The sequence below is a fragment of the Trachypithecus francoisi genome, unplaced genomic scaffold (genome assembly GCF_009764315.1).
Source record: "Trachypithecus francoisi isolate TF-2019V2 unplaced genomic scaffold, Tfra_2.0 Lachesis_group2, whole genome shotgun sequence".
NCBI classification, from domain to species: domain Eukaryota; kingdom Metazoa; phylum Chordata; class Mammalia; order Primates; family Cercopithecidae; genus Trachypithecus; species Trachypithecus francoisi.
The window spans coordinates 154422571-154443448 of NW_022681465.1; the positions used below are offsets into that span (position 1 = coordinate 154422571).

The 20878-nt window shown below is 38.0% G+C and overlaps 1 protein-coding gene across 7 annotated transcripts in view; it reads left to right on the plus strand.

The window, feature by feature from the left end:
• Positions 1 to 20878, plus strand: part of KLHL3 (kelch like family member 3) — a 283454-nt gene that overhangs the window by 23169 nt on the left and 239407 nt on the right. For 5 of the 7 annotated variants that reach the window (XR_004430051.1, XR_004430049.1, XR_004430050.1 and 2 more), the window contains 2 exons: positions 7838 to 8045; positions 8674 to 8707. The gene's annotated coding sequence lies outside the window, so the exon portion shown is untranslated. Of the gene's footprint in view, positions 1 to 890; positions 1003 to 7837; positions 8046 to 8673; positions 8708 to 20878 lie in introns of all 7 variants that reach the window. The other 2 variants (XM_033181126.1, XM_033181128.1) reach the window with 2 other exon arrangements.

The following is a 20878-nucleotide window of genomic DNA, read 5'->3' on the forward strand; positions in this document are numbered from 1 at the left end:
TCACAGCTGACCATGTAGGTGTACCTTTCTTTGGTGTTCAAAGAAAGTTTGATAATTTCTGCCTGGGCGCGCAGCCCTTAGTAGAAAAAACATGCTAGACTTGGTGAGTAGGTGGTTGCCTACAAAGTCTTATTTCAGGAGTCTCCCAAAATATTCCTTAACATCTGTTCACTGATATTTCAAATTCCATTAATAGAGACAAAGCCTTTCCATCTAAATTAGAGAGACTTAAAATGCAAATGCAAGTGATAGAATAAAAATAATAATAGCCAATATATAGCATTTATAATGAGTAAGACATGCCTTCAAGCATTTTATTATTAGTTTTTTTTTTAGAGGCAGGGTCTTACTCTGTCACCCAGGCTGGAGTGCAGTGATATGACCAGAACTCACTGCAGCCTTAAACTCCTGGGCTCAAGAGATCCTTCCTCTGCAGCCTTTCAAGTAGCTAGGGCTACAGGCATGCACCACTATACCCAGCTAATTTTACAATTTTTTGTAGAGACAGAGTTTCGCTATGTTGCCACAGCTGGTCTCGAACTCCTGACGTCAAGCAATCCTCCCACATCGGCTTCTCAAAGCACTGGAATTATAGGCATAAACCATATGCCCAGGCTATCTATTCTAAGCATTTTAAATGTGGTATATATGACTGACATTTGGTTCTGCTGGAGAACAGGGTTTGATTAGGGCATGGAAAAGGAAATAATAGATTTGAGGTCTCTCTGTACTAAAAGTTTGAGCTATACCTCACCAGCCAAGTAGGGAAGACATCCAGGACAACCTGCTAAATACCCGATTTTGCCTACAGCAGGTTCTAAGGGTACTACACTTGAGGAAGAATTTAGTTCTGCCTACTCTTTGTCTTTCAAACTTTGTCTCTTCTCTAGGTCTTTGTAAGATACAACCCAGGTTACAGTGTGATAAATGTGATATCCTCCATGGTACATCAAAGCTAAAGTTCTTGCTATAATAGGGGGATCAAGGGATGATTTAGGAAAGGTAAGTAGGTCCTCTTTTACGATACCATTCTCAGTAGTCAGGGGTCTATATTTAATAATCTACTGTAAATTTGTTCCTGCCTTTTAACGTTTGATTTGCTTTTTTGAATGGTCGTTTGTTTCCTCACAAATATGGCTATTTGAATGGTTTAATTGCCTATTTGAGAAAAGTCATAGACTCTTAAGACTGGAAGAATTATTACAATGCCAGATGGGTGAACTTTTACTACAGTCTGCTCATAAAGACAACCTTTTCCATTTCTTTTTCTAAATTATCAGTAAGGGCCTTCAGTAAATTATTCAAATGCCTTACAAAATACAGTAACTTCCTACTACCTCACTGAAACCTTTCCTGTTACATGTTAAGGGAATTCCTTGTCTATCAGTTTCAGAAACAGGGTAGCTATTTAACTGTCACTCATCCTTCCCTCTTCATTTATAGCTCTTGTCTTTCAAAAATATAAGGTATATGTGCTATTGTAAAAAAAAATGGTGCTGTGAGCTTCTTCTAAAGTCAGAGGTCAGATGTATGTGATGAAACTCATTTCTGTTATATCAACTGGAAAGGAAAATGTCACACTGAGGATGGAAGAACTAAAGAGTAAAGAAAGTTTTATTTTAGTTCACACAAATTCACTGTGGTTATTAAAGTTCTGCGTAGACATATAACGAAAGGGAATCCCCTTGTAGCATTTATAATTTGAAATATCCAGTCTAGCATTTGACTCAATCTTATATTATTCCCAAGCAAGAAATTAATAGAATCCATCGAGTTTGGAGTTAAAGAATACAAATGATAACATTAATTTGGCTAATGCTCTACAACTTTCTAGACATATTTACCTTTTGTTATCTGTTTTTGGAGACCTGAGTGTGAGTGCCCACTCCACCACATACATGCTGTGTAGCCTTAAACAAGTTGCTTAAGCTTTGAGCTTTCATAACTAATTGAAAAATGAGGCTAGGTATGGTGGCGCATTTCTGTCGTCCCAGCTACATGGGAGGCTGAGGTGGGAAAATTGCTTGAGCCCAAGAGATTGAGGCTGCAGGGAACCATGATCGCACCACTGCACTCCAGCCTGGGTGACACAGCAAGACCCGGCACCCAGACTCAAAAAAAAAAAAAAAAAAAAAAAAGGTTGTACCAGGTTTATCAACCTAAATCAGATGATTGATGAGAGACTCAAATGAAATGAGAAGTCGTATAATGGACATTCTGTGGGTTAATCTCCTTAACTAAATTGTTTCTGAGGGAGGGACTGTTTACTGCTTATTTATCTTGCCTAACACTGTGGCTCATAGTAGACACTCAATAAAAACTTGTTAACTTTTATGGAATATTTACCCAATAGTTTTCTCCACAGATGATTTTACTAATGAAGATGGTCATTTGTTATGAAAGATATTAACTTATAAATTCAAGGTCTTTTAAAGTTTTATTTATTTACTGATTTTTATTTTCGAGATGGGTTCCCACTTGGTCTCTGAGATTGAAGTGCAGTGGCATGATCATATCTATTGCAGCCTCGAACTCCTAGGCTCAAGTGATCCTCCTGCCACAGCCTCCCAAAGTGTTGGGATTACATGTGTGAGCCACTGTGTCTTTTAGAGCTTTAAAGGCTCACTTTTTTTTTATTTTTTTTAAAAAGACAGGGTCTTTCTCTGCCCTCCAGGCTGGAATGCAGTGGCGGGATCACATCTCACTGCAGGCCTGACCTCCCCAGCTTAAGCCATCCTCCCACTTCAGCATCCCAAGTAGCTGAGACTACAGACATGAGCCACCACATCCAGCTAATTTTTGCATATTTTTGTAGAGATGAGGTCTCACTGTGTTGCCCAGGCTGGTCTAGAAGTTCTGGGCTCAAGCAGTCCGCCTGCCTCAGGCTCCCAAAGTGCTGGGATTATGGGTGTAAGCCACTGTGCCTGACCTAGGCTTACTATTTGTGTGTGTGTGTGTGTGTGTGTTTGTGTGTTTGAGACAGTGTCTCCCTCTGTTGCCCAGGCTGGAGTGCAGTGGCATGATCTCGGCTCACTGCAACCTCTGCCTCCTGGGTTCAAGTGATTCTCCTGCCTAAGCTTCCTGAATAGCTGGGATTACAGGTGTGTGCCACCACTGTTGGCTCAGCTAAGTTTTGTATTTTTAGTACAGACAGGGTTTTACCATGTTGGTTAGGCTGTTCTCAGACTTCTGACCTTGTGATCTGCCTGCCTCAGCCTCCCAAAGACTTGCTATTAAACACAGGTACGTAGAAAAAATTTAGATAATCAGTATTGGCCGTCTTCCCAAGGCAAGCCTAGCACGCTTTGTCACCCAGGCTGGAGTGCAGTGGTGTGATCTCGGCTCCCTGCAACCTCTGCCTCTTGGGTTCAAGCGATTCTCGTGCCTCAGCCTCCCAAGTAGCTAGGATTACAGGCATGTGCCACCACGCCCAGATAATTTTTGTATTTTTAGTAGAGATGGGGTTTCACCATGTTGGTCAGGCTGGTCTCGAACTCTTGACCTCAGGTGATCTGCCCACCTCAGCCTCCCAAAGTGCTGGGATTACAGGTGTGAGCCACCATGCCAAGCCCCTAGGTTATTTTTTAAACAATATTTTGATTTGAGGTTTGTGTTGGGGGGTGGAGAAGTAGCAAATGGTGATGGATTGTGTTGTTTTAAACATAACCTGGTGGGAAAATTCACTTAACTGAATTATGTTTACATTTCTACATTTGTTTTCCAAACACAAGGACAGTTCTGTTTTTATTCTAAGGTCTGTTTTTCTTCATGGATAAAGAAGAAACCTGTATCACAAAATGTTTTACATTTTTACATTGAGATAGGACACTGAATTCCATTTTGGGAAGAGATTCCACTTCTTCAAAATCTTGTGTTATTTCAGCATTGATTTTTCTTTTCCTTTTTGTTTTGTTTTTTTTTTGTTTTGTTTTTTTTTGGAGACAGAGTCTTGTTCTGTTGCTCGGGCTGTAGTGCACAATCTTGGCTCATTGCAACCTCCACCTTCTGGTTCAAGCAATTCTGGTGCCTCAGTCTCCTAAGTAGCTGGGACTACAGGTGCACATCACCATGCCCAACTAATTTTTTTATTTTTTATTTTTAGTAGAGACAAGGTTTCACCATGCTGGCCAGGCTGGTCTTGAACTCCTGACCTCAAATAATCCACCTGCCTCGGCCTCCAAAGTTCTAAGATTACAGGTGTGAGTCACTGCACCCAGCCTGTTTTTTTTTTTTTTTCAATAAGTCTGTGTAACAAACCCTTAAATGTGAATCTAAGCACCAGGCTTAATATTTCAGCCATGGTGAAATGCACACTGAAAGGCACGGGAGGACTAACACAGTTAAAGTGACTCATGTTAGAATGCAAACTCTCTGAGGACAGGAGCTTTGTCATGATCTGTCTACAGAACCAGGAATATTTGTTGGATGAATGAATGTTGGGCCTGTCTCCCCTTACTGTTGTGCTTGTAGCTCGAAAGTATTTCCACTGATGGTACAGAAATCCTTCTTTGGAAACTGGATCTCATGTGCATTATGAGTGATTGGTTCAGGAATAATTGGCGTAAAGTTTATGGCGGTATCGTCTGGATTTGTGTCCTTTGTGTAGCTTTCGGTGCTCCAGGGAGAGGAGGCCAGTTTTGGAGAAAATTTGCTAATGGATAACTTGGGAAGACTCTGATTTCTCTACTACTTTTCTTTCTGAAAAATATAATTAATCACGAGTTCAGATGGAAACAAAGACTCTTCCTTTTGACTCAGGGCTGAATTGTAGCAAGGAGATTTTGAAGAGTTATTACCTGGGGAAACGAAGAGTTTTGGTGTAGAAACTGCAGTGCCAGCCTCATTTTCTGCAATACACTTGAACTCCTCAGAGTCTTCAGGAAATGCTTCTGTGATAATCAAGGTGCAGACTTCCTGTGGAAAGAGCAGAAATTCAACTTGATTAGCGTATTTGGATGCCCCAAGTTAACAAACATATAGTGTGGGAGGATGTTGGGGAGAGTAGGTACTAGGAATAAATAGATTATTCCTGAGATTTAAAAAAAATCCATCTGATTAGGTATTTTGTCTTCTCAGTGGGCTCATAAAGATAAATCTTAAAAATACAACCCCGTTGGCTGGGCGTGGTGGCTCACGCCTGTAATCCCAGCACTTTGGGAGGCCAAGGCAGTGGATCACCTGAGGTCAGAAGTTTTAGACCAGCCTGGCCAGCATGGCAAAACCCTGCCTCCACTAAAAAATTACAAAAATTAGCCAGGTGTGATGGCGGGCACCTGTAATCCCAGCTAATCAGGAGGCTGAGGCAGGAGAATCATTTGAACCCAGGAGGCGGAGATCATAGTGAGCTGAGATTGTGCCACTCTACTCCAGACTGGGTGACAGAGCCAGACTCCATCTCAAAAAAAAACAAGAGAAAACAAAACAAAAAGCCCCATTAATTGTACATTTCAAAGTAGCTAGAAGAGAGTAATTTGAATGTTTCCAGTGTAAAGAAAAGTAATTTAGACGATGCATATCTCATTTACACTGATTTGATTATATGAATGTATTAAATTATCACATATACCTTGAAAATATGTACATCTATTATATATCAATAAAATAAAAAAATATAAAACAATCCCATCATGGTTCTTATCAACTGCCTCTTAGACATGTCTGTTTTCTCTACTAGACTATGAAATCCTTGAAAGCAGGGATTATATTTTATTCCTTGACTTCTAGAATTCGGTGGCTTTAGTCCTATAGAAACATACTCTGAACTGAACTAGAAATTATCACTACCATCAGACTTAGACCTAATGTTAATGCAGAGATGGCCACAGTGTGATGGTCACCACACCTTCTTCTTGGACAGTGAGCAGTTTGGATGTTTGATGTCAGGACACCTCCTTACTGCTTCTGTGTAAAGTTCATGAGTCACAAATCCTAACCCAAGTGGGATTACAGGGAGAATGCGTATTCTTTGAGAGCAGGGACCTTGTCAGTGTGGTTCATTGCTGTCTCTTTAATACCAAGAACAGAGACTAACTGTAGTCTGTACTCAGTAAACCTATGTTGAATTCATAAATATATGAATAAAAACACCGATAAATCCCAGTTACCTTGTTTCTTCTGCTGTGTCAGTTCAAGAGTTGGTGTAGGGGAGCCTCAAAAGAGCTCATGAAGGCAAGAGTGACTTAGGGGACAAAGTCTTCTAATGCTAATGTTGATTTAGTCAATTATCAAGATTTTAAGAAATTATACTTAAGGGATGATAAACTTCTGAAAGATAAGAAAAAAGAGAATTTAAGTGATGATAATTAATTTAGTTGGGAGAAGGGGCCATATGTATATGAGAAATACCTGGAAGCAAATACAAAATTGACTAATCTGGAGTCCCAGACAGTAAGTAAATTCTTCAGAAACTCAGAAAAGGTGCATAAAGGAATGAATAAGTGGCAGGGTACAAGAACTTGATTTTAGTTCTGCTTCTACCACTAAATTGTTCTGTGACCTTGTGAAAATTACTTTACTTACCCAGACTTTCTTCATCCCTAACATGAAGATTAGACCGGAAGAATATATCTTCTCTGAATATCAACACTGCTGAACACACTAATACTGAGATGGCCTTTTTCACCCAAGATAATCATTTTTTCCTAATTTCTTTGATTAAAACAAAATGGAAAATTACATTATAAAAATACTGTAGTATTGGCCGGGCGCGGTGGCTCAAGCCTGTAATCCCAGCACTTTGGGAGGCCGAGACGGGCGGATCACGAGGTCAGGAGATCAAGACCATCCTGGCTAACACGGTGAAACCCTGTCTCTACTAAAAAATACAAAAACTAGCCGGGCGTGGTGGCCGGCGCCTGTAGTCCCAGCTACTCGGGAGGCTGAGGCAGGAGAATGGCGTGAACCCGGGAGGCGGAGCTTGCAGTGAGCTGAGATCCGGCCACTGTACTCCAGCCTGGGTGACAGCGAGACTCCGTCTCAAAAAAAAAAAAAAAAAAAAAATACTGTAGTATTACTGTAGAAAAATATATGAAAGGTTAATAATGGTTTTCTCTATTTTTAATTTTTTTGTTCGTGTTATGTATTTTCTAGGTTTTTTATAAGTTTGTATTACTTTATTTTCAACAATACAACAAATGTTATTTAACAGAAATATCATATCCTTTTTGTAATAAGATTTTTTTCCTATATGTGATGTGTAAATATTTAGTAATTTTGAATTAATATTTAAATGAGTGTATTTTCTTCATTTGGCATAAGAACTATCTTGGATTTGAACACTGGCTTCAGCATTTACTAGCCTTGTGTCCTTGAGCAAGATTTTTTTGTATTTCTAATTTTAGTTATTTAAAAATTAGGATAATAACACATATTTCAAAATGGTTATGTGAGGATTAAATGAGAAATTGTTTATAAAGTATAAACTCATTGTTTAGCATGAGATAGATCATCATACTTAGTATCCTTCTCCAAATTAATTATCTTGTAGGAAAATTACCCAATAAAGTAAAAAGTTATACATCATTTTTTTATGTTTACCCTTTAAGAAATATGTTTATTCTCATATTTCTTTTTGTTTATATGTCAAGAACTCATGAAAATAAGATTAATTTATGATAAACCAATATTTTCACAGCTATGAAAATTACTCTTTCATCAAAACAGTTTTCTCTGTTGGTGGTTGTTGAGAAATCATTTGGATTTGAAATAATAATTGTTTAACAGCACAAATCTTTAAGCCTTTTAAAAATCAGCAATTAAACTTTAAAACATGAAGTAGACTTCAAGGTTAATTGGAATTAAAAACAATTGAAAGGTTTATCATGATACTTTTCCTCAGAATCCGAAAGTCATCTGAGTTGGTTATCTGCACGTTCTGTCTGTACCAGTGAACTTGAACTGTGGCTGTGTCCTGGATTCTGCATGCAAACATGACTGGCTGATCTCTGGTTGTAGAGATGTCTTGAAGATGCTGAAGAACAAACACAGAGTTCAGAGGATGGAAGAAACTGTGATACCATCTACAATGATTTGATATGCCATTTGCAGTAAGAGTGCATTTTTTAAATCATAATTATTCACAGCTGACTGTATCTTAAAGCACTGTTGAGCATTCTTTTGGGCTTTGTAATGTGCTTTACAGTCAGGTGTAAATTATTTTTGTCTTCATAGAATTATATTTAATGAGAAAATTATTATTTCACTTCACCAAGAGCTATTTTTTTTCAAATTAGAAAACAGATTAGTTGAATACTCTTTCTTTTGTTATATTTGACTACTTTGTTGAATACATATCTAGTCACAGATTTAGTCTTTATTATTGGTCACAGTAGCATGGGCAGTACAGTAATCACCCCTTATCTTCAGGGGACACATTCCAAGACCCCCAGTGGAAGCCCGAGACCATGGAAACCTATGTACACTGTGTTTTTTTCCATACATACACACTTATGATAAAATTTAATTTATAAATTAGTCACAGTAAGAGAAAATTAGTCACAGTAAGAGAAAATTAGTCACAGTAAGAGAAAATTAGTCACAGTAAGAGATTAACAACAATAACTGATAAAATAGAACAATTATACCAATCTACTGTAATAAGAGTTATGTGAATGTGATGTCTCTCTCTCTCTTTCTCTGAAAATATCTTATTATACTCTATTCATCTATTTTCAGACCGCAGTTTACCGTGGGTGAACTGGATAAGGAGGTGAGTACTATATTGTAATTTGTTAAGAGCTCTGAATCAGGGAACTTGGGCCAAAATATTAACTCTGCCACTGGCTGATTGAAGCACATTATAGGAACTTGGAAAAGACTATTAACCTCTCTGGAACTTAGGTTCTTCATCTGTGAACTAGGGCTAGCAAAATGTGTGGGGTTTTGAGGCTCATTTCACAAAGGTCTGAAAACTTCCTGTAAAGAATAAGAGTTATACAAATATATAAAAGGTGTTTATAGCTAGTTTAGTATCACAATGTATAAATGAATGGGTGGCATTTATGTTAAATTTACCCCTTAAATCCTGATCTTTCTCCTCCCTCTACCTGCACCCCCAGAGTACCCTGGAATCTGTAATGGTATTTCAGATTATAACTTGGCTGTGAGACCAGAGAGTGGGAATCTGAGGTCTATCAGGTGATAGACCAGCCTAACCCTTCAGGCTTGATGCCCAGAGGTCTCAGGGCATCTTATAGGGAAGGAATGCAGCAGGAGAGACTTGTAGAAATAACAAACATGTACCTGACAGCATCTGTTGAAAGTGAGCTTCCAGAATCAATAGCAATGTCACTTACTCTTAATGACATTGTTTCGTCTCCCATCCTGTATCTGGTACAGATTAAATCCCTGCCCTGCATTTCATACTTTGAGCCAGCATTGAGCATTCATTCCAGTTCTGCCAGGTTTGGTAATTGAGAGACAGAGAGCTCAGAGAAGGCTCAACCCTAGTTTTGGTTTGACCTGGGTGATTCAATTGTGCTATTTCCAGTGGGTGAGAGGGAAGATAGTGATTCCTGGCTGTGACCTAATCAGGACTCAGTTACTACTTTGCTTGTTGACTTCAGAACGGCATTTTATGGCTAGTTAAGAGAATTTGACTCTATTTTGAGGCCAGACAAAGCAGTATCCTTGGAGGGGACAGTCTAAGCATTGCCCTCCAGAACTGGAGGACTGCCACAGAGCAGAAGTCTAAAGAGCACAGGGTAAACCATAAATTGCTCTGTGACACTGAGCAAATCATTTCACCCCTTTTCAGCCTCATTTTTCTCATATATAACATGATAATAATCTCTGAAATCCTTTCTGGTTTCCCCTTTTTTTCTTCTCACTGCTTCACTAATGTCTACAACTTATTTATAAAATCTAAACTCCATCACAGAGGGTATTACACAAGTGGATCCTGACAGGCTGCTGCAGGGACTCTGCATCTGGTTTAAGGAATAAAAGAGAATATGATGCTGTCACTCATACTGTCAAAGCCCTGAAACTCAGGTCTATGGTGGCCAAAAACTAACGGGCTCAGTTCTAGCTGCTACTGACCACACCTTAAGTTTCCTTTATGAAAAGCATGATGCTTCTAATTTCAGTGTCAGTTTGGGTGTTTGCTCCAGTGCTACACTTCCTTCTTTATCCTCCAGCATTCCATTAGCTGAGATGGAGAAATACAACACTGGGCAATTGTATTTGGGAAATGCATATTGGCAGGTATTTAGATACTATATATTAAACGTTTTAAAAAACTTTTAAATTTTATTATTTTTTTTCTTCCTCCATACAGTTGTTCTTCTTGGATCTTTTAGGTTTTCAAAAAAGCGTCTCCCTCCCCCGCTTTTTTTTTCAAGTTAAAAGAGAATTCATTCCTCGGATAGCTGGAATACTCTCTTATGGGAACAAGTTCCTAGAAACCAACTGTCCCTTATCGTCTGGCACACAAAGAAAGGGCCAAGCCATAGAGCTACCATGGAGTTATTTCTGAAACCTGTGGCTTTCTTTCTTGTTCTTTTGAGGTCATGCAGCTAGAGGCTTTCTTCATGTATACTTCTTAAGAAAACTGCATTAACTCCTTTTTCTTGGGCCTATGTCTGCATTACTAGGACCCTCTCAGAAGGCTTAAAACTGAACTTACCCTCCAGGGATTAATATACAGTGGTTGAAGTAAGGTAGAATAACTTGATCTGTTGTTGGAGGTTTCATTTGCTGGGGAGCTGATGGTCAGAGAAACTCTAGTGGTTTTCTTCTTTATCTGGTGGGGGAAACAAAACCAAACACCATCAAGTGAAAGAAAGATTAGAGGCAACTTGGATAGAAATGCCTCAGTATATACACATTTGAATGTAGCACATATTTTTACCTATAATCCTTATATTTCTCTGTATTTTCATAATAATTTTAATACTTTTTTTAACCAATTATTAGTGGATTATGGTTCCAAATAGTTTCACTTTAAATTTGTTTTGTCTCAGTCTGGTAATCGGGGGTGTTATGAAATACTTACGTTGTCTAGAAGAAATAACCTGTAAAGCAAATAATCACTTCAAAATTTCTCTGCAAAGTCTTAGGTTTTTTTTTTTTTTTTTTTGGTATTTTTTAAAGTGGAACTTTCACTATATTCACACGCAACAAATGCACATCCACATAAGATTCTGCACTTACTCTGAAATTTCTGTAGCACATTTCAACCACAATCCCAGAGGTAAAACTTTTCCTTACTTCCCTGAGCACCTGCAAGAAAGAGAAAAGATAGATTTGGTCTAAATCTCGTTGGATTTTAATACAATTTAGTTCCAGTGTGTTGTATTTACACTCGGACTAGCAGCAGGTGTTGGTTACAGACAGGTTAATCCAGAACATCTGGATTCTTTTTTTTTTTTTAGATGGAGTCTCGCTTTGTTGCCCAGGCTGGAGTGCAGGGTGTGATCCTGGCACACTGCAACCTCCACCTTCCGGGTTCAGGCTATCCTCCCACGTGAGCCTCCTAAGTAGCTGATACTACAGGCTGCACCACCATGTCTGGCTAATTTTTGTATTTTTAGTAAAGACGGAGTTTTGCCATGTTGGTCAGGCTGGTCTTGAATTCCTGACCTCACAAGATCTGCTGCCTCAGCCTCCCAAAGTGCTGGGATTATAGGTGTGAGCCACCATGCCCAGCCCAGAACAACATAATTCTTAACTCAGGATGTAACTACTTTAGCATTCTCCATTTTAGAAATCCAGGTGTTTGCCTTTATAGAGTTATAGTACTGGTGCCTAGAGGAGGTATTGAGTCATTTCTCAAAACATTATTTCAGAGGGCATAAATTAGTATCTGTGAATTTGTGTTTTGGTAAGTCTTCAGAATATTTGTTACAGTAAGAAATATATTGAAACACATTGCTATGCTTACTATAAGGAAGGATGTTATCTTAATCTGTTCAGGCTTGCTATAATACCCTTTAAAATACCTTGCTGGGTAATTTATAAACAATAGAAATTTATTGCTCACAGTTCTGGAGGCTGAGGAGTCCAAGATCAAGGCACCAGCAGATTTAGTGTTTGGTGAGAGCTGTCTCCTTCATAAATGGTGCCTTGTTGCTGTGTCCTCACATGGTAGAAGGGGTAAGCGAATTCCCTCAAGTCTCTTTTATAAGGATACTAATCCCATTCATGAGATTGGAGCCCTCATGACTTAATCACTTCCCAAAGGCCCCGTTTCTTCATGCTATCACATTTGAATATTAGGTTTCAATATGTGAATTTTGGGGGGACATCAGCATTTGGACCATAGCAGATGTTGTCAGTGTTCCTATTATCTCCATGATGATTTACTAGAGAAATGTATTTCAATTGTTAGTACGAGAAATAGTTGAGCTTCTCCCATGATACTAGTTTAATTTTTCCTCATAGACACTATTAGTCTTAATATTGGTTGTGTTGCTATTTGTGTTAGCTACTTGAAAGTTTAGAGCTCACTTCAGAGCCAATAATTTTTTTAATTTAAAATTTTATTTTCCTTACATTTACATTTAAAGATTCATTTTCAGTTTAGGAAAACTTTTAAGTGTGTTTAGAACAGTCTAGGTATATTAATTTACTTTTTATAAATTGCATACAATTTAAATACATGAAGTATTTCGAATGAAAATTTAGCAACTAAATTCCAGTGTTTTAATGCAAAATACAGTTTTAAAGACTAAGTACCAAAAAGGTAAAATTATTATTATTATTTTTGAGACGGAGTCTCGCTGTGTTGCCCAATCTGAAGTGCAGTGATGTGATCTCTGCCCACTGCAACCTCTACCTCTTGGGTTCAAGCAGTTCTCCTGCCTTAGCATCCTGAGTAGCTGGGATTACAGGTGCGCCACCACACCCAGCTAATTTTTATTTTTTTGTATTTTTTGTAGAGAAGGGGTTTTGCCATGTTGGCCAGGCTGGTCTTGAACTCCTGACCTCAAATGATCTTGCTGTCTCAGCCTCCCAGAGTGCTGGGATTACAGGCATGAGCCACTATGCCCGGCTGCAAAATGAATCTTTATATTGATTGCACGTTGAAATGATAATCTTTTATATATGTTGTTTTAAAACATATTATTAAAATTAATTTTGCCTGTTCCTTTTTGTAATTTTAGTGTTACCATTAGAAAATTTAAAATTATATATTTGTTGTTCTCTTTTCTTTTTTTTTTTTTTGAGACGGAGTCTCACTGTGTCTCCCAGACTGGAGTGCAGTGGCGCGATCTCGGCTCACTGCAAGAAGCTCCACCTCCCGGGTTCACGCCATTCTCCTGCCTCAGCCTCCCGAGTAGCTGGGACTACAGGCACCCGCCACCACGCCTGGCTAATTTTTTGTATTTTTAGTAGAGAGAGCATTTCACCGTGTTAGCCAGGATGGTCTTGATCTCCTGACATTGTGATCCACCCGCCTCAGCCTCCCAAAGTGCTGTGATTACAGGCGTGAGCCACCACGCCCGGCTGTTGTTCTATTTTCTGATAGGCATTATATTTTTATTAGATGGCACCATTCTGTACCATGAGCTTTCCTAAAGAGTTAATAAAACTTTCTCAATATCTTCTAAAGTGACTGGTTCATTCAGTTTTTCTGTGTCTCCAGAATAAACTTTGATCATTTATATTTTCCTCAAAAATTTTTTTTCAAATATATTTTCTTTTTTTTTGTTTCCAAGTTTTATTTTAAGTTCTGGGGTGCATGTGCAAGATGTGTAGGTTTGTTACATAGGTAAACATGTACCATGGTGGTTTGCTGCACAGATCATTCCATTACCTAGGTATTAAGCCCAGCATCGATTAACTATTCTTCCTGATGCTCTGCCTCCTCCCACCCCTCATTCTTTGACAGGCCCTAGTGTGTGTTGTTCCCCTCATTGTGTCCATGTGTTCTCATCATTCAGCTCCCACTTATAAGTGAGCTCATGTGGTATTTGGTTTTCTGTTCCTGCATTAGTTTGCTGAGGCTAATGGCTTCCAGCTCCATCCATGTCCCTGCAAAGGACATAATCTTGTTCCTTTTTATGGCTGCATAGTATTCCATGGTGTATATGTACCACATTTTCTTTATCCAGTCTATTATTGGTGGGAATTTAGGTTGATTCCATGTCTTTGTTATTGTGAATAGTGCTGCAATGAATATACATGTGCATGTATCTTTATAATAGAATGATTTATATTCCTTTGGGTATATACCCAGTAATGGGATTGCTGAGTCAAATGGTATTTCTGCCTCTAGGTCTTTGAAGAATTGCTACACTGTCTTTCACAGTGGTTGAACAATTTACACTTCCACCAACAGTGTAAAAGCATTCTTTTTTCTCCACAACCTCGCCAGCAGATTCTCTATTCCGTTCCATTGGTATATGTGTTCTTGTACCAGTACCATGCTGTTTTGGTTACTGTAGCCTTGTAGTGTAATTTGAAGTTGGGTAGTATGATACCTTCAGCTTTATTCTTCTTGCTTAGGATTGTCTTTGGTATTTGGGCTCTTTTTGGGTTTCATATGAATTTTTAAATATTTTTTTTCTAATTCTGTGAAGAACGTCAACGGAAGTTTAATGGGAATAGCATTGAATCTATAAATTGCTTTGGGCAGTATGGCCATTTTTACATATTGATTCTTCCTATCCATGAGAATGGAATATTTTTCCATTTGTTTGTGTCCTCTCTGATTTTTTTGAACAGTTGTTTGGAGTTCTCCTTGAAGAGGCCCTTCACTTCTCATTAGTTGTCTTCCTAGGTATTTTATTATTTTTGTGGCAGTCATGAATAGGATTTCATTCATGATTTGGCTCTCATAGAGCCAATAATTCAATAGAGATTAGAGTTAGGATCTCCTAAACTTGTGACCTGATACTCTTTTTACACTTTATCTATGGTGATTTATTTCCTCAAACCAACATTTAGGTCACATGGCCCCACAAAGAACTTTTATGTTATTTCCATGTAGGAGAGGTTGATTGGAAGATGTAGATTAGCCTAAATAACAAAATATGGTAATTTCCAGAAAGTCATTGGTTTATGGAAATAGAATATCTAAAATTGTAACTATTCGAGAAAATTTAGGCCATAAGTTTGCATTACACAACAATGCTTTCATGAAAACAAATTAGTTCCCACTTAAAAGTCTTTTATATATAGTGTTTGATACCATTATTAGAACTAGATTTATCTAATCTCCTTCTAATCTCAATATATAATCTGTTAATACTTGGTGGCTCTTTTCGGTCTTTAAAAACCCTTTGTCATCTTGAAGTTGTATTACCATATCAGGCTTAATTTGCTTTAGACTAAAATTTAGGTGATATAAAAAGATTTATTAATGCTACTTCATGTTTTATTTGTTAAGGTAGATAGTGGCTACAGAATGTACCTTTTATTATTATTTAAACTGTACATATATATTCTATTAACTCTTTCCTATGTATATAATATTTTGTAATAAATTCATAAGATTAAAATAAATCTGTGAACCGAAGCTGCCTTTTGTTTTTGTAAGAGTTAGTTTTTTCATTTTCTTCTTCTTCTTCTTCTTCTTCTTTCTTCTTTCTTCTTTCTTCTTCTTTTTTTTTGAGATGGTGTCTCTCTCTGTCGCCCAGGCTGGAGTGCAGTGGCGTGATTTTGGCTCACTGCAACCTCTGCCTCCTTGATTCAAGCTATTCTCCTGCCTCAGCCTCCTGAGTAACTGGGATTACAGGCACGCGCCACCATGCCTGGCTAATTTTTTTGTATTTTTAGTAGAGACAGGGTTTCACCAAGTTGACCAGGCTGGTCTTGAACTGACCTCAGGTGATCCACCTGCTTCAGCCTCCCAAAGTGCTGGGATGACAGATGTGAGCCACCATGCCTGGCCAGTTTTTTCATTTTCAAAGAACAGATAGTGTTCTCAGTAGTTCAGAAGAAGATAAATTCAGTTCTGTGAATATGCATTAGATAAAGTATTATAAACATGCATAGATTACCTTTATGTCTAAAATTAGGCACAAACAGAAACAGCCTATATCTACATATTCTCTAAACAGGGTGGAATCAAACTTTGATGTGCTAGCTGCATTTGCTTGACTTGGATCATTTTTCTAAAAATGAAAACTTCACAGTCAAACTCTTGGATTGGTGAATGCTTCCTGAGGCCTCTTTTGCTAAGACTCCAGAAACAGCAGAAAGGATTTTGGAGTTAACTGACACAATTAAATTATATGAAAAGCTCAGTAGTGCAAAAGATTAATAATAATATAGGTTCATCTTAATATCATAAGATGTAAGAAACATTAATGTCATAAGACATTAAATCATGTCAGTGACATCACAAGACAGTGCATGATCACCTGGAAGGCTTTGAGAAGTAAGTGCTAGAAATAAGTAAGGAGACAGAAGCTTGATTGGTCTAAGAAGGTCAGTGTGGACCTTCAACTGAATTTTGAAGAATGTTTAGAATTGGAAAAGATGAGGTATGTATGTGAGATGAGGGTTGAGGGTGAATAGTAGTGGGAGATGGATAGGGAAGGGCACTGAGTAACATTCACGGAACATTAAACTGTGCGCCAGATACTGTGGCTTGTACCTTTATCTCGAGGGTGAGGCAAGCAGCCCATGACCATTAGGTGGTATGGAATACTCTGGGATCAGATTGTTTGCATTTACTATTAGATATGTTAGGTTTCCCTCTAGGTCTCATGATCCCCATTGGTTAAAAAGACACAATAGTAGTGTTTACTTCTAGAGTTAGATAGCTTACAAAAGCACGTAATTTATATATTATAAATATCAAGCGCTCAATGAATGTTAGCTGCTATTATTATTGTGATGATGGTTGTTATATGGAGATCCAGGGGATAGTCTACCTTTCGTCAGAGGTTACTACTCTAGGCCTCTTTGATATTTCTTCTCTTGTGAACTTAGAACTTCTATAATACACTTTTGTTTTAAATAATCTATTATCATGTACTTTCTTTGGAAATTCCTCAAGATCAGGGATCTTTTAATATGTAATATGTCTCCCATCCCCAAAGTGTCTGGCCCACTGTTGAACACACAGGTGTGGAGTTGGTTGATTTCGCAGATTATTGCACAGGGAGATGTTACATTTTCCTAGGAGGTGTATGTTGCCTTGTGCTATTTTCCTCAACCCCACCTGACAAATAAAAGCAACTGATATAGAAGGCTTTCTCCTCTTTTGACCTTGGCAGTAAATCCTAGCATTACACCAGCCATCTTAGGTGAGGTTAACCAATCCTGTGATTGCAGACCAGGAGGTGACATGAGAAATCTTCTTGCCTAACGTCTTTGGAGAACAAAAGTAAGGTTCAGAGAGAGTATGTTATTTGTCCAAGGTCATGCAATCTGTTGGTAGAAGACTCAGGATTAGAATCTAAGTCTCTTGTCTTCTAGTGCAATCCTTGCAGGTTTGTAGCAAATGGACTCTCTTTATTACTCGATAAATTCAAAACTGTGGATATTATTCTGAGTAGTTGAGACTGTAATTTTTTAAATCTTTTATTAGACTAGAATGTGTTTATGGTTCTGAATTTAGTAAGGGAACAGTTCATTACCAGAACATCCATTACCAGACAGTCCATTAAAGTCCCAGAAGGACTTTACTTTTAAAAGGACTTAAAATTACTTTTATTTTGTATGTAAGCTCCATGAGGATGGAGACTTAGTCTGTTTTGTTCACTCCTGAATCCCTAGTGCTTAGAATAGTGCCAGGCACACAGGAGATGCTCAATAAGTAATTGTTGAATGAATAAGTTGGCTTTGTTGGCAGTATTGATTGAGACTTCATTTGGGAATGTTTGTGACTTCCAGAGAGTCTAAACCTTAAGCATCAAACTCTGGAAAGAAACCCTGGAAACACCAGGAAAACTTTGGCTATGGCAAAAAGATAAAAATGAAATGCTTCCCCCTGTGGGAAGAGAAGGATTACATGAGAGAGTATATATGAAACTTCTGGAACTTTTTGGAAGAAACATACCTTATAAGTAAATGTAAGGTCAGCTGGTGCAAGAGGATAAAACATCCTCTAAGCTTCTGGCACATCTCAAAGGAATAGCTGGAAAAGATTAGCAGAATAGTTTTGGTGGTGTGTGGAATTCAGGCTTTTGCCACCTTGAAATTGTTCTATATCCTTTAGCTAATGAAAACAAAGAAGAGAAAATTCTATCTTTATAAAGAGAAGGGTCTTTGTACCTGGCTTCTTAACGTTCATGATGCTCCTCCTTCTAAGCATGGACAGTCAAGCTTCATGGGCAAGTCACCCAGCAGCCCCTGCTACCATTTAATCCATGGGGTGGGGAGGCCAAGCAGGAGTTTCCTGTTTCCTGTCCCTGATCTTCCAACCAATGAAAAAAGACAGTGATTACTAATGGAACAAAGAAGTGCCCTGAATCTTACTTTGGGTATATTGCTGAGTTATATAATCTGTGTCTGAAATGGATAAAAATATAGAAAGATCAAGTAATATGGTGAAAGAGAGCACTAATTCAAGATTAAGGAAATCTAGATTCTGTTTTAGGGCTGTCATTTATTAGTTATGATTTGGGCAAGACCTTTGGGGTCTCAGTTATATCAGAAGTGAGATAGTCCCTGAGTTTTCTTCTAGGTCTAATATTTGCTATTTTAAAACATTTTTAAAAAATCTCAAGGTCTGATCATGCTTTAAAATCTCCAGTTTTCAGAATTACCAGAGTAGATGAATTTCCATCAGAGGGTAAGAGAAAGAAAGATGAACCTTGGTGCTTAAAGTGAAAGCAGTCAGCACTTAAGGCACTGGCTTTGACTGCCACTTCAGAATGCGGAGGTTTGAAAGATAACAAGCTGAGTCTTAAAAATTACTGAAACAATTTAAAATATTATTTATTTATTAAAAATCTTTCAGAACTAATTTGAGTAAATGATAAAGCAAAGCCAAACACAAAAAGGAGTAATTTCTAAAAGAAAGCTCATCCTTCAATATTGGCTTCTCTTGCTAAAGCCACTGTAGTCTCTTACATTTAATTCTCGTGTATTTTCCTCTAGGGGAGAGAAAGAGATTTTTCAAAAGGAAAAAAACCCTTTTGTTTGACTGTTCTGAAAATACCACACTCCAGAATATAAAAATGAAAGTGTGGGTTCATAGTACATGCAGGCCCTACGTGTGACCTATCCTGAAGTGTTCGTTCTTGATTTTATGTGGCACTGGGGATGTCCTTGAGGGAAAAAATAGCCAGAGGTTTTACTTTGGTGATGAGTTATGCTAGCAGGCTTCATGTCTCACGTAAATGGTAACCTTTGCTGAGTGTAACCCTAGCTCTTTGTAAAGAGAACAGAATTAGACTCCACCAAATGAAGAGTCCAAGACCTTGGCAATCTTACCCTGGAAAGATGACAAGATACATAGAGATCAGACAAATGAACAATGATGATGCCTTTATAACATTGCCTGAATAGCTAGGATGTCTGCAGAGTTATACTAGCTTCATGGATATTATATAGGTTCAGTGGTCTGAAAAATAGGACATTAGATCTATTTCAAAGTGAACAACTGTAGAATTTGATAGTAGCTTCATTAGGAAAAAAAGAGGAAAGAGAAGTAAGGTAAGGCAAGTTTAGCAATGTACAGTATTTTAAATGTATCAAAATGTCACATTAGTGAGAATATTTTAAATTCATACAATAACCTAAACTCTGCATTCTTTTAAAATGTTACTTAAGTTATTTTGATTTGATGGAGAGTTTATTGTGCTGTTCCATATACTTTCTTTTGCTTGCCTATTTTATTATTTAGTGTTTTTGTTTCGCTTTGTTTTTAGAGACAGGGTCTTACTCTGTCACCCAGTCTGGAGTGCAGTGACATGACCGTATGTCACTGCAACCTTGAACTCCTGGGCTTAAGTGATCCTCCCACCTCAGCCTCCCCAGTAGCTAGGACTACTGGCATGTGCCACTATGCCTCGCTAATTTTTTTTTTTTTTGTAGAAATGGAATCTTGCTAGGTAGCAGAGGCTGGAGATTTAGTGTTTGCATGTTTATCTATCTTCTATTTGATAACAGATGCCATACTAGGTAACCTTTATTCACGTAAAGATAATTATTTCACAGTGTCCATAAAGCACCAGATATGGTGGAAGATTTTAACACTTTAATTACTTTTTTATTTTTTATTTTTTAAGAGACAGGATCTTGCTGTGTTGCCCAAGCTGGAGTACAGTAGCTGTTCACGTGGGCGATCCTAGCACACTACAGCCTCAAACTCCTGGCTTCAAGCAATCCTTCGCCTCAGCCTCTGGAGCAGCTGAGACTTCAGGTGTACGCCACCGCACCTGGCCATTTTTTATTTTCTATTACATCTAACAGGGTTGGAGGGAGAACAGGTAGTTGAGGAAAGAGGTACGTGAATTAAGTCAGTAAAGGAGTTGTGAGTTTTGTGTGTATGAGATGGTTTCCATCACTTTCCGAACAAATCCAGCTTCTGCTATGGCCCACTAGGTCAGTCCACAGTCACCACTGTGACTGTAGTATTAGTCCCTGCAAAAATAAATGCATCTGTTTTGTGAACATACTCAAGCTGCTCAAGAAGATGATGATATTTGATGTCAACTGAGTATTTTGGTGATAGTTTTGAAAAGTTCTTAAGGAAGCTTGATACATGGGAAATTCTAAAGATGCATCTCACTGTTTCTTCCCCAGTTAATCTAGATCATTTTCTAACAAAAGTAGATTTTAATTATTTTATGTCTCTTGATGTATTAGCATGCAGCCTTCACGTTGGTCTCTGTTTCTTTTGTTTTCTTGCTTGCTTGCTTTTGGGAAAAAGAAATCACTTTTAAAAAATTTTCAACACATTAAACTGATGTCAAGGGTGAGCTATTGTTTTCTACATGACTGGAAATTTTACTTCACATTTAGAGTTTTGTCTCGT